This window comes from Polypterus senegalus, chromosome 4, assembly GCF_016835505.1.
Source record: "Polypterus senegalus isolate Bchr_013 chromosome 4, ASM1683550v1, whole genome shotgun sequence".
NCBI lineage: Eukaryota > Metazoa > Chordata > Cladistia > Polypteriformes > Polypteridae > Polypterus > Polypterus senegalus.
The window spans coordinates 92,557,862-92,573,685 of record NC_053157.1 but is presented as its reverse complement, the minus strand read 5'-3'; positions in this window follow the sequence as shown (position 1 = coordinate 92,573,685).

The following is a 15,824-nucleotide window of genomic DNA, read 5'->3' as shown; positions in this document are numbered from 1 at the left end:
ACATTTCAAGCTTTTTTCCTACTCTGTGCCTTTTTTTCACACTGCACCCTAATAATCTTCCATATGACACTCAGACGGTGGGCCACGTCTCGCCTTTTCATGGCGACTTTGATATCAATTTCTTTTTTATGTCGGGCAATGTGCGACATTGTTAACTTAAGCTTGTTTCTCCCGACACACTATGTCACTTGATCAACTTCCTTTTCTTGTTTATTCCACTGTATAAACCAACAAATAGTACGTTTTTCTTTGCCTCCACTTGGTATTCGATGAAATTCTTCTATTTTCCCTCTTGCTTTTCCCATTGCCTTTTCACAGAAAACGGAGCTTAAGGTCTATTTATATTGATTTGCATATTCAAAGAGGCATAATTCTGGGAGGAGTTGGGACGTTACATAAAGCGCGTGCACAAGCGTTACTTTTCACGCCGACCGGGATTTATTTAGCTGAAGAACGTGGAAGTTGGAGTACACACAGATTCCTGTATCTGGATTTTTCTGTGTGTAAGCACATTTTGGCTTTTGTGCTTACGCTATGTTATAGTACGAATTCTACACACGGCGTTACACATGAGGCCCCTGGTGATTTGTTCAATACTATCCACTTGCCACAGCACCATACATCACCGAAGTTGTAGACCTGGAAGTGACGTTTCAGGACTGACTTCATAACATTACTTTCGGAAGGTTTCGGCCAGTCTCGGCAAGTAAGTCTTCTCCAAGTCAGAATTGACGTCACCGCAGTTTGAGGACAGAGAATCGGAAGATAACTTTTGGAAGGTTTCGGCAAAGCCTGGAAAGTAATGTCGGGTCAAGGACCTGTTCAGAAATGAAAGATAAAACTGAGAAGGAAAAACAGTACAACAAACTAAATAATACACATCCTTGTGAAGTTCGGAGGGTTTCTGCCATCATGTCGTGTCATGCATCAAACTAAACAATACGTATCGTCTCTGTGAAATACACTATTAACATTTACGTTGTGTTTGGGTCTGTAGGAACCATTTAACATGTCGACAAAATTAAAATCGTTAAGATTTCTGTTATTTGAAAATAGTTTTTCGTTTACATTCATGAAACGAAATGTACAATATAATTACAATGTTTTCACCGCGTTAGATTTTAGTAAAACTTAAATAATAATTGTGATTACATTTTTTAAAATGTACTATGCATGCGTGCAATATTGTTCTAAACCAATTTAGAATAAACATTTTAGCCAATCTAATATTTTTAAACATGTATGTGAAGTAAACGGCAATACATGTTATACACTGAATTATGCTATTGTGAGCGCTGAAGTCGGAAAACAACGGAAGAACTTAAACCCAATTTAAGTAAAAATAATTTCTTTATTCTTAATTCTTGGTGAGCTAGAGAAATTGCGAGACTGCCTCTTCCCAACTCAGTCAACTGATTTGGATTTTGGCAGAATACCTAAAGTAAAAACGTTCTCTCTTTTATATCCTAGAAAAGGAAAAAAAAACCTTAGCAGTTCATTTCGAGGTTATATATAGCTTAAGGTTATATCTTAATTTATGACATACTGGAGTATCCTAAAACATAGAACCAATAGCCATTTGCATTCCTAAGGAATACACAGTTCTAATTATACACACTTGGAACCAATTTAAACATTCTTACAGTTCATTACTTTAGTTATAAAGAGCTTACATTCTTCACAGGGTCTTCTGTTAGTATCAGAGGTCAGCATTTCTTATAAATGATAAAAGTTAGTCCCTTAACACTAGAATTACCAGAGCCTACGAAAAAACTCGTAATTCCGTCCCACCTTAAACTGCTTCTTAAATCCCTTCACACCTCTCCAGCGCCTTTGTCTTCTAAATGTGCTGATAAAGAGAAGCCGGCTATTCCATCCCCCCACCAATTTAGAATGTGCACGAACTTCTCTCAGCTCATGCCTTGATTGAGTATCTGGGAGTGAAGTGGAGTTTTAGAGTGAAATAATAGATCGTTGTTTGGAACACACGCATTTCATGTCTGTTCCGTTTCTACAGTAATCTGTGTCAACACATTGTTAAAACAGAAACTTTTTTTATATTCTAGTAGTAGATGACAAAATGTAGGCATAAACTATATAATGTATGAAGCCTGAAGTCCAAATAGCAAAGAAACATTTTCACAAGAATAACACAATTGCACTTTTATTCAAACATATAACTGCAGAAAGAAAAAGCCGCCTTAACATGCGACATTGACACCAGTTTACTATAACTGACTCCGTGGTTCAATAGATACAGCCCCGCTTGAATCAAGGGGTCACGGTTCGATCCTCGCCCCTCCCTTTGAGAAGTAAACTGTTCTTAGTCTTATTGTTTTAGAATAAAACATACATTTGATTTCAGTCTGTAACAGCGGTGCAATTTATGATCTTTGTAAAGGTTAGCTTTTTTTTTTATTCACTTTTCACTCTCTCAGTCGCGTTCAGAATCAATCCATACAACCCCATCTGACACGGCTGTTTTCACTAAAGACGCGCTATAGCTCTGCAGTGTACCACGATGCATACTAACGCCCGGTTCTGACACCCAAACGCTGGCTGCCTTCTTCGTATCTCACCGTCACTTGCTTTTCTTTTTATTCAGTTTTATTGAGTGTTCCTGCCAGTCCCCGCATGTTGCTGTATGCTTTTTCTTTTGTACTCCAGGACAGGCAGAGGAAAGAATGGTAAAGACCAGTAACTTCGGCGCTATATGCAATCATCAGACACTCCCCATCTGCCCGTGTCGTTCAAACACAGGAACATATATTGGTGTAAAAGTATAACAAAAGTGCACTTTTATTCAAGTGCACTTTTTCCATCGCTTTTTCCTGTAAGAAGCAGTGTACACACTTCTCTCTATGCTGTGGTTTCTATTACACACCTGAAAGAAAGAGCCAATACATGTGAACATATCCAGCATACAGCAACATGCGGGGACTGGCAGGGACACTCAATAAAACTGAATAAAAAGAAAATCAAGTGACGGTGAGATACTGAAGAAGACAGCTTCGCCAGCGTCTGTGTGTCAGAACCGGGTGGGGGGGGCGTTAGTATGCATCGTGGTACAGCACAGAGCTATAGCGCCTCTGTATTCTGTTTCTTTTGTACTCCAGGGCACGCAGAGGAGAGAATAGTAAAGAGCAGTAACTTCGGCGCTATATGCAATCATCAAACACTCCCCATCTGCCCGTTGTTTTGTTATACTTTTCAATACTTTTTATACTGCTCAAACGGGCATGCTCAAAAAATACACGTGTAATGCCACGAAAAGTGCACGCAGACACTTCATTTCGCAAACAAAACAAGTGCACTTTTATTCAAAACTACCTGTATAACCGAAGAAAAAAGAAAGCAAGTTACAGTAGGCGATTGATACGACATCTTGCATGGTGCAATGCTAAGAAGTGCAGATTTTCATTCCGTGCTATATAAAATCATCACATTCAAATATTAACAGTTCCCACACACCCAAGGACCGTCCTTCCTACATTTACGACACGTGTACTTGTTGCCGTGCGATTATATTTTCACATATATTGTCTTTCTTTCAGGTGTGTAATAGAAACCACAGCATAGAGAGAAGTGTGTACACTGCTTCTTACAGCAAAAGGCGATGGAAAAAGTGCACTTGAATAAAAGTGCACTTTTGTTATACTTTTACACCAATATATGTTCCTGTGCTTGAACGACACGGGCAGATGGGGAGTGTCTGATGATTGCATATAGCGCCGAAGTTACTGGTCTTTACCATTCTTTCCTCTGCCTGTCCTGGAGTACAAAAGAAAAAGCATACAGCAACATGCGGGACTGGCAGGAACACTCAATAAAACTGAATAAAAAGAAAAGCAAGTGACGGTGAGATACGAAGAAGGCAGCTTCGCCATCGTTTGTGTGTCAGAACCGGGGGGGGGGATTGGCGTTAGTATGCATCGTGGTACACTGCAGAGCTATAGCGCGTCTTTAGTGAAAACAGCCGTGTCAGATGGGGTTGTATGGATTGATTCTGAACGCGACTGAGAGAGTGAAAAGTGAATAAAAAAAAAGCTAACCTTTACAAAGATCATAAATTGCACCGGCTGTTACAGACTGAAATCAAATGTATGTTTTTATTCTAAAACAATAAGACTAAGAACAGTTTACTTCTCAAAAGGGAGGGGCGCAGGATTGAACCCGTGACCCCTTGATTCCCAAGCGGGGGCTGTATCTATTGAACCACGGAGTCAGTTATAGTAAACTGGTGTCAATGTCGCATGTTAAGGCGGCTTTTTCTTTCTGCAGTTATATGTTTGAATAAAAGTGCAATTGTGTTATTCTTGTGAAAATGTTTCTTTGCTATTTGGACTTCAGGCTTCATACATTATATAGTTTATGCCTACATTTTGTCATCTACTACTAGAATATAAAAAAAGTTTCTGTTTTAACAATGTGTTGACACAGATTACTGTAGAAACGGAACAGACATGAAATGCGTGTGTTCCAAACAACGATCTATTATTTCCACTCTAAAACTCCACTTCACTCCCAGATACTCAATCAAGGCATGAGCTGAGAGAAGTTCGCACGCTTCTAAATTGGTGGGGGGATGGAATAGCCGGCTGCTCCTAGCTTCTCTTTATCAGCACATTTAGAGAACAAAGGACGCTGGCGGAGAGGTGTGAAGGGATTTAAGAAGCAGTTTAAGGTGGGACGGAATTACGAGTTTTTTCGTAGGCTCTGGTAATTCTAGTGTTAATGCTGTGCACACAACCCAACTCCTTTTCTGCATAAATGAGGAACAAATCATATAGCTCTCTGCAGCATGATCAACTCAAAATACAGTCCTTGATATCTGTGAGTTAAATAATAATGTTTTCTCTTCCTCACTATATATTGCCTTACATAGAACTGCTCTAGTTTTTGTCACTTATTATTATAAGCCACCAAAAAAAATACTATTACTAACCCTAATTTATTTATATAGCACCCTTTCTATTCCCAAAATTCAGAAAGAACAAGACCTATATAAAATTGACTACAAATATCTCCACTAAATAAAGATAAAATACAGGATATACAAAACATTCAAATAGAATAAAAGAGAATAATCCAGACTAAAATACAACATATTATACTACAACAAATTTTTGAACAAATAACATAATTTGTGATAATGCAAACCCTGAGTACCTGGACAGATAGAAGGGGCAGAATGTCAGGTCTGTTTAATGTCTTCAACAATTTAACATTTAACAAATGCGTTAAAAACAAATGAATGGAGTCAGCTGATGTCATTAATTTTGGGAGGTCATTCCACAGTCAGGGTGCTATATACAGCTGAAGGCCCTGCTGTCACCCACAGAGTGCAGGTTAGTGGGGGGCACAGAATGAGAGGACCTTAGTGGGCAGGTCAAGAACAGAATTTGATATTCAATCCTGTACAGGATAATAATAATAATAATTCATTACATTTATATAGCATTTTTCTCATTATGGCTGGGATGTGCTCGCTGTTGGTGGTCTGTGTCAGGACTCTTGCAGTTGAGTTTTGAATCAGCTGGAGCTGTGATATATGATTAGAAGTGACACCTGCCAGTAGTGACTTACAATAATCAATGCTGGATGTGATAACAGCAGGGACAAGATTCTCACCATTAGAAAAGGACAGGAATGAGCAAACATAAGAAAGGTGACACAGGTGGAAGTATCTTAATGTGGCTTACATGGGTGAAATAAGAAAAGGAGAAATCAAAGTGACACAGAGATTCTTTGCAGTAAAAGAACGTCTGATGAGATCATCACCCAGAATGGTTGAAGAGGAGTTTGTTTTCTTAAGTTGCACTTTAGTGCCACTTTGCAGGAGTTCAGTTATGCTGCAATTTAATTTTAATGAGTTTTGCTGTGTTCAGGTTTTAATTTTAATTTCACTGAAGCAAGTTGTGAGCTGAGAAGGCTGTGATGAAGTGTCACTTTTAACATTGAAACAGATCAAAACATCATCTGCATAAAAATGATAACCCAGTCCAAAGCTATGAATAACTTGCTCAAGGGGAAGCACAGAGATACAGAAGAGCAGAGGATGTAATTTAATTAACAAAGGGAAGTCAGATGGAGGAAATCCTGTGAGAAATTAAGGCGTGAGGGTTACCCTGGACATGACATAAGCTGCATGGCCATAACGCCACATGCGATAACATTTACTTTTACACAAACTGGGACAGGAGCTCCTCAAGATGAAGTTAACACTGCTTAGCACAATAGGGAAAAATAAGCCAGAGCTCCCATCTCAACTGCTGGCAACACAGAATAGGCCAGTGAAGACCTTCACGTTTGTCTAAACAAATGACACATCCTTGGTGCACAATGTGATCTGCACAGAGATAGGAGATTCCATGGCCAGAAATGATAATGGACGCTAATGCTACAAAAAGCGGAGTGGAGAATTTAGAAAAAACATTATGCTGGATGCTGGCCACAGGCAATTTTTTCAACATATTGAACATCTCATAAAAAATACTTGTCATCTAGACAACCTTGAACTGAGACTGGAACAGGGAGAAGGAGACAGAGCCATCTTGAGGAGCAGGGTAAACCATTGGTGAGACCTCACCTCATATACAGCCATTGTGTTGATTCAACAGTCCAATCCAAAGAGGAACCGATGGCGGCACCCGTAGTGTGTATGCATAGTGAGTGTGTTTGTGTGTCTCACTGTGTGAACTGTACAGTTATTACAGTATTATGTAGAAAATGAAAATATTCAGTTCTTCTTGATAAACACACAGAATGTGATCTGAGGGTAAAGAGTAAACAGGTTATTTACATTGCTTGTTAAAATAAAGTGACCATCTGATTTAAAAAAAAAAAAGTCCCTCAATAGTACATACGTAGAAAAAATGTAATCATAAGTTGAGATTCAACACAATTATATTTCAGGCTTCTCAAAGAGAAATTAAAATATGATGTTTGTAAACTACTGTATTTGTGAAGGACTGAAGTGTGAGGCTCATTGATCATTGAGTGTACTTCAGTAATGTGTGTAGTGACAATATTACATTATTGCAAAGCAGCATCTTCATAATGTCCAAGACCTCAAATCTTTCACTGCTGTACCAAAATAATGTTCTGTCCTCCAAGGAAATCCTCAAAAAAACACTACATTATTTCCAAATGGAGACTTTTTACTAATTTTTTTGTTTGTTCTGTGATGAAATATTTTTTTAAATTATTTTAAAAGAGCCTTTAGATAGCACTAAGTGGGCTTTAAAAATACTAACATAAGTAAAAAGAACAAATACCAATATTTCAAAATGAGCAGCTGACCCAAAAAAGACTTGCAGTTAAATTGTTTATTTTCAAAAACTACCCACCATCAAAGGAAAACAGAAAAATCAAAGTATTATAAACTGAAATCAACAGAGCATTAATGCACAATAAAATACAAGTAACAATCAATATAGCAACAGACAATAATTATACTGATTAATTATATATGCAGTTTACTTTAAGTTTCATTTTATCCCGACATTCCTGAGTGAAAAGTTCCATATCATCCCTAAACTGAAAAATAAATAAGAAGGGTTCTTTTGCCAAAATTAAATCTTCAGTTTCAACTACATCGATGATGTCCTGGAGAGCTCGGCTTTGGTCCTCCTACTCTATCTCCAGAAAATTGGGCTCAAACACGGCACCTCTGAACAACTGTCTATGTTGGTGCAACCATTTTACTGCAGTGTGGTGGTCCATTTTTAATTAGAGGTTCCTTTAGATAAAGACCACAAAGAGAATTAAACAAAACATGTATTTCTACATGCTATTTAAATAATATTAGATATTACATATATACCTCCTCACTGCTCTGGGCACTCTCCAGTGCCCCTTTAGTGAACGCCTTTGTCCTGTAAGAGATATTCACACGTTCACCACACACAGAGAGACAGAGAGAGAGAGACCTTCCAATAGAATAAAGCACCACCACCTCCTGATCAGGGGTAAATCACACTGCCATGCAGAGGGTAAAAACAAAGAACATTAAAACCAGTAACGGATATTAACAAATAATCAGAGACATAAGTGAAAGCTTACAGCTGTGAAGTCAAATGGCGCATCCAAGGCAAGATGCAAAGCATACTGTGGAGCACACACAAGAATTATTTAAAATTAATATTTAATCTATTTGCATACAGTGCAGTGCACACTCTACTTATTGCAATTTATTTATAGTGGTTCTTTGGAGGTTGAAAAAGCATTCCATTTGTGTTTACAAACAAGCAAGTGATTTTCAAAGTCACTTCTCTTAAATATTGTAGTCTGGCAGCAGGGGCAGTGATAATGCTGTGATGGCCTGCAGTCTGAACCACATTTGTGGATGGAGAAACCTAAAATGTATAGTATAAATTGTTATAATGTAGAATACCGAGTTAAAAGTATATGTACCAGTACTGCACATACATTAAAAATAAACTCTTAAATGAACTTACCTTCATGGAGAACTACCTTCTTGAAATGACTCTTCAAATGTTTTTTTTTTTTTATTTTTCCAGTTTGGGTGGCTTAAAAACATTACCACTACAAAAAGGACAATGGAACAAGGTGCACCATCTGTTGGATTGAGTCAGCAGTGGTACTGACTCTCCCAATTGAATAGTTATGTGTTTCTATAAAAATGACAAAAAAGGAGAATGGCTTTAGCAAGTTTAAATTCTGTATCTACAGTAATCACTCACAATACTAAATAACTGTTTTAATCAAGCAATCAAATTTGAATTATTTTATGCATTTTACAATTAGTATTGTCACAAAGCAGCTTTAAATATTTCCAGGCCATAAACCTGGAGACAAAAATCTTGGTGACAGTACCAGATTATTATTGAACAAAATAAAAAATAGTCTGTTTTATTTTACACAAATTAAAAAATAACATAGCAAGTTTAAAAAGAAAAGACAAAGGACAAATAGGAATGTAGTTTCATTGTAAATTTTACTTATTGGATTGACTAAACAAATATATTTTTATCCTAGATTTGAAGGCTGACAGACTCTCAGAATCTCATACCACTATGTGAGGGTTGTTCCTAAAACAGTGTGCTTTACAAACTACTGTTTTATTTCCAGCTACAGCTTTTTTTATTCTAGAGACAAGATATCCCACTTCCTGTAAGAGTGACTGTAAGGAATTAAAAGATAACTCAAATGTTGAGATCCTTAACTATGCAAAGTGATACAGGTGATCACCAGTACCTAATAATTCAATACGAAATACAAAATTTGCAGAAAGAAAATGTAAAGAAAGCAAAACAGAGGTGATATATACTGTTCATATTTCCTGGCTGTTGTAAGCTCTTCAGCCACTGTATTTTTGAATTAAATTAAGTCTGTTATCAGCCACAAAGTCTTACGGTGATCCATGTAGAAGTAATAAAAGCACGGGTAAGTTATTTAGCATCATGGAATGCTAACATTTTCTAAGTTTTGCAATATTTCTCAAGTAAAATGAAGACTACTCTAGATATATGTTTAGTATGTGTATCAAATGAGTATGTGTATTCACTGTAGATATACCCAAGTTTAGAATTAGTGTATTGTGAGTGACAGGGGTGCCATCCACAGATATGTTACATTCAGATTGACATTTGTAGCAGCTTCGAAACAATGACTAGCACTTCTGTTTTGTTAGAATTCAACAAATGAAAATTTCACGGAATCTACTTTCTAACAGGCAACCCTCTATTTTAGAACACTGAGATGGTTCATGTAGTTGATCAGATGAATTTCATGGTCTATAGTATCAAATGTGGCACTTACTGTAGATGTAATACTATGGGCCTAAAAATGCAACCATGGTCAGTGGAGTGCAAATCATTGCATACTTTGACTAAAGCAGTACCTGAGTAAAAATGTTACAAGAAATTACTTTTATTTGCAAAAACATAGAGAACCGCTTACCTACACCTTTCTCTAAATTTTAGAAATACAAGAAAGATTAGAAAAATGGTCTATAATTTGATAGATCACAGATTTTTCTTTACCTTAAGAGGTTATTAGCCAGTATAAATAATGTAGGTATATATCCAAGATTTAAAAAAACTAATTTATAATAAATGTGGCTTACTAAAGAGAAAGTGAAAGATCTTTCACAAATGTAGTAAGAAAATGAAGGAAGATTTAGACGTGTTAACTAATGCACCAAATTCTGAACATTCAATTTGGGCAAAGGATTTTAATTTCACAGCTTTTAAAAAGCAACATCATTTGACACTACTTCACCGGCTAAATAAGAAAACATAATTTATTATAAAGTGGTGTAGAATTTTGAAGCTTATCCCTAGATTACTTTCTCATTTAAAGACTTAATGATCTCTTCTTAACCGAACAGGAATATGTTTATTGTTTAATTTTCATTAAATAGTCACGCCCACCCCCGAAAAAAAAAAGTTGAAAGTTAAATAAACAATACGTTAACATTCGTTAGGAAATGAATGAATGCATGGATGGATGGCTGGATGAATACAATTTATAAAATATATTATAAACAATAAAACAGAACTTAAAAGATCTTAATTCAAGTTAAATATCGTCTTAAAGTACTGAGAATTTTCCGTTCATCAAGAACATAGACTGAACTTTGGGCAGAATGCATTTTTATCGTATTGTGCTGACAATGCAACATTAAGTGTCGATTTCCCCAGTTTGTACGAGGCAAACCACTGTAACCAGTGTTGCAGTCATTAACAATTAGCTTGCCAGCCAAAGATTACATACATGTAAACGTAACGTTAACTTTTCAAACCGTTTTGAAAACGGTTTGCAAAATGTACAGTTTTATAATTATAGTTAAGAATAACAGTAGTAATAATAACAATACCGTGCTGTTTTCTGTCATATTTTATTTGTGCTCGAAAATGCTGTGTTTGTGCTAAAAACTGAGACTTCTTGTGTTCAATAAAAGGAGGTGTTGTTTTTGCCTTGCCTAGAAATGGTTACATCACTTCCGGGTCCAAAACTGCGGGTCTACAACTGCGGGTCTGAAACTGCGGTGACGTATGGTGCTGATTTGTTTGATTTCAGCCTATTTAATCTGAGCAGTACTTCTCCCTCAATTTCTAAATCACTCAGTACCTCTTTGGTAGTCCCTTTTACTGCTGGGAGGTTATCTACTTAGTCACGTGTGAAGACCTCAGAAAAACTTGAGTTTAGAGCATCTATTTCAGTGTCTGTATTTTTAAATTCTCGTTTACTATTACTGATGCACTTCACCTCCTTCTTGACTATTCTTTTACTACTAAAGTTCTGACAGAATCTCTTTAGGTCATCTTTCATCTTATCTGCTATAGTCCCCTCTGCCTTTTAGCCTCAATATCCTTGTTAATGGTGGCCCTCATGTATTCAAATGGCCTGTGATTCACATTGGAGTTATTAGTCTTGTACACCTTATACAGGAACTTCATTTTCAACTCTTTATCAACCCACTGGGGAGTATTTTAAATTTCCTACTAATTCCAGGTTTATGTATATACCTGTCCTACATTATATGTAAAACATTTTAAGCCTGATCCACTGCTCTTCAACTGTCTCCACACTTAAAAGTTTATCCCAATCCTTCCTCCTTAGACTTTGCTGCAACTGCTTAAAATTTGCCCTACCAAAGTTAAACTTAACAGTTTTAGTCTTAGAATCCACACTCTTACAAAACACTGAGAATTGTATTATATTATGGTTACTTTACCCTAGTGGTTCAATCACCACTGCACCCTCAGTTCTATTACAGATTATTATAAAATACTAAATCTAGACAGGCTTCATCCTACATTGGTGCTTTAACATACTGTATTTAAAAAAATGTTAAACATATGTTACATCGGAATAAGCTGCTAAATTCAATAATGGTTTTTCCAAAAAGTGCACTTTTTGGAAATGTTAATTTTATTGCCATAGGTGTTAGAATGAGCTTCCAAACACATAAAAGTGTCAATGTGTCAGGAACTATCCACAGGTAATATCTAGTTTCACTGTTTAGAGGTGGTACAAAAGCAGGATTTTTTTTCTCTTCTTTGACTGTTTTCAAATAAGAATCCATACATTTCCATTACTAAAAACCCATTTTATCATTATGAACTGTATCATTTTGAAGGGCAGATCTTACACTGTCAGAATATGTACAGTTGGTAGCGATAACTATGCAAACTACAACACCAATAGTTGTGAAACTCAAAAACATCTTTACCAAAAAAAATCTGAAATAAAGTGATATAGATATTAAAAGTGTAAAACATAGAAAATGGAATGTTGTGCTTGAAAGCTGAAACACCCCTCTCATTTTAATAGATAATAGACAGTCTGTTGAAATATAAGCAATTGAATTAGGACATTTAAGAAAGCTGGGCTGTTGAGCATCTTTGTGGGAAGAAAGAAAAACACTGCAACATGGTATATGTGTATAGAATATGGTATTTTAATAGCAAAACAGCATACTTTAATTATAACGAAGTAAATTAATTATTCTATGCAGTTTTTTTAAAATATTCCATTATTGCTTGACCCCGTCTGGGATCCAAAACAATGTGTCTAATGTAATGCTAATGTCCAGAACAGATGAAAAAATCAAACCGGAAATTTTAGCTCCAAAGAGGGAAAATGCTGCAAGTGCTCCTTTCCCAATCCATCTCCTGTTAAAGGGCAAGGAATTTTATACATATATACATGATATACATGAAAAAGGGCACATAAATATTTATATTTACGTTGCCATGCTACAAGGGTTTTTAAATAAAATAGAATAACATAAATATTCATTATGATAATAGCACATTATACTAAATGTGATATTCATTTTGAAATATTGTTACAATACCTCTCATTGCTTAATTATAACCAAATCTTTTGTCCGAGTAACTAATTATACCTAGTGAAATGTTTGAAACTACCTTTACCCTGTTCAGTAAATAATGAGCAGTTATTCCTCATAAAATGTTGACACCCTTTCACTGAGAGCAAGTCGCACAAGGCTGATAGATAGATATCTATCTGTCTCTCTCTCTCTCTGCTTCTTCTTCTTTCTGCTGCTCCCGTTAGGGGTCGCCACAATGGATCATCATCTTCCATATCTTTCTGTCCTATGCATCTCGTTCTGTTACACCCAACACCTGCATGTCCTCTCTCACCACTTCCATAAATCTTCTCTTAGGCTTTCCTCTTTTTCTCTATCCTTATCATTCTCCCAATATACTTGGCATCTCTCCTCTGCACATTTCCAAACCAGCGCAATCTCGCCTCTCTGACTTTGTCTCCCAACCGTCCAACTTGAGCTGACCCTCTAATGTACTCATTTCTAATCCTGTCCATCCTTGTCACACCCAATTCAAATCTTAGCATCTTAAACTCTGCCACCTCCAGCTGTGTCTCCTGCTTTCTAGTCAGTGCCACCGTCTCCAACCCATATAACATAGCTGGTCTCATTACCATCCTGTAGACCTTCCCTTTCACTCTTACTGATATCCGTCTGACACAAATCACTCCTGACACACTTCTTGACCAATACCACCCAGCCTGTACTCTTTTTCACCTCTCTTCCACAATCCCCATTACTCTGTACTGTTGATCCCAAGTATTTAAACTCCTCCACCTTCGCCAACTCTACTCATTGCATCCTCACCATTCCACTGACCTCCGTCTCACTGTCTTGTTTCTACTGACCTTCATTCATCTTCTCTCTAGAGCATATCTCCACCTCTCCAGGGTCTCCTCAACCTACTCCCTACTATCGCTACAGATCACAATATCATCAGCAAACGTCATAGTCCATGGAGACTCCTGTCTAATCCTGTCCATCACCATTGTAAATAAGAAAGGGCTCAGAGCCGATCCCTGATGTAATCCCACCTCCACCCTGAATGCATTCGTCACTCCTAATGCAGACCTCACCTCTGTCACACTTCCCTCATACATATCCTGTACAACTCTTACATACTTCTCTGCCACTCTCAACTTCCTTATACAATACCACAGCTCCTCTCAAAGCACCCTGTCATATGCTTTCATCAGGTCCAGAAAGATGCAATGCAATTCCTTCTGGCCTTCTCAATTCTTCTCCATCAACACCCTCAGAGCATCTGTGGTGCTCTTTTTTGGCATGAAACCATACTGCTGCTCACTAATGATCACCTCACTTCTTAACCTAGCTTCCACTACTCTATCCCATAACTTCATGCTGTGGCTCATCAATTTTATCCCCCTGTAGGTACTATAGTCCTGCACATCCCCCTTATTATATCAGCACCAGTACACTTCTTCTCTAATCCTCAGGCATCCTCTCACTTTCCAAGATTCCATTAAGCAATCTGGTTAAAAACTCCACTGCCATCTCTCTTAAACACCTCCCTGTTTCCACAGGTATGTCCTCTGGACCAACGGTTTTTCCATTTTTCATCCTTCATTGCTGTCCTTACTTCCTCCTTGCTAATCCGTTGCACTTCCTGATTCACTTTCTCCACATCATCCAACCTCTTCTCTCTCTCGTTCTCTCCATCCATCTGCTCAACACACTCTCCTCGCTTGTGAGTATGTTTCCATCTTTATCCTTTATTACCCTAACCTGCTGTACATCTTTCCCAGCTCAGCCCCTCTGTCTAGCCAATCGATACAGTTCCTTTTCTCCCTCCTTAGTGTCGAACATCTCATACAACTCATCATATGCCTTTTCTTTAGCCTTCGCCAACTCTATCTTCACCTTGTGCCTGATCTCCTTGTACTCTTGTCTACTTTCTGCATCTCTCTGACTATCCCACTTCTTCTTTGCCATCCTCTTCCTCTGTATACTCTCCTGTACTTCCCCCTTCCACCACAAGGTTTCCTTTTCCTCCTTCTTCTGTCCAGATGTCATGCCAAGCACCCTTCTTGCTGTCACCCTTATTTCATCTGCTGTAGTTTCCCAACAGTCAGGTAATTCTTCACTACCACCCAGTGCCTGTCTCACCTTCTCCCTAAACTCAACCTTGCAGTCTTCCTTTTTCAACTTCCGTCATTTGATCCTTGGTTCTGCCCTCACTCTCTTCCTCTTCTTGATCTCCAGCGTCATCCTACAGACCACCATCCTATGCTGCTTAACTACACTTTCCACTGCCACCACTTTGCAGTCTTCAATCTCCTTCAGATTGACTCTTCTGCATAGGGTCTAATCTACCTGTGAGCATTTTCTCCAATCTTGTACGTAACCCTATGTTCCTCCCTCTTCTTAAAATACTGTACATTTTCACCACAGCAATGTCCATCCTTTTGGCAAAATCATCTGACCTTCTTCATTCCTGTCCTTGATACCATACCTACCCATCACCTCCTCATCTCCTCTCTTCCTTTTACCAGCATATCCATTGAAATCCACTCCAATCACCACTTTCTGTACCTTGGGTGCCCTGTTCATCCCTTTATCCAACCCACTCCAAAAATCTTCTTTCTCATCCATCGCACACCCAACTTGTGGGGCATATGCACTAACAACATTCATCATCACACCTCCAATTTCCAGCTTCATAATCATTACTCTGTCTGTTACATTTTTTCACTTTCAAAACACTCTTGACATACTGTTCCTTCAGAATAACACCTACTCCATTTCTCCTCCTATCCACACCATGATAGAACAATTGAAATCCACCTCTGATCCACCTGGCCTTACTTCCCTTACATTTAGTCTCTTGCACGCACATTATATCAACCTTCCTTCTCTCCATCATATCTGCCAACTCTCTCCCCTTACCCATCATACTGCCAACATTCAAAGTTCCTACCCTCAGTTCCACTCTTTACCTGCCTCCTCTTCTCTTGCCTCTGGACATGTTTCCCCCCTCTTC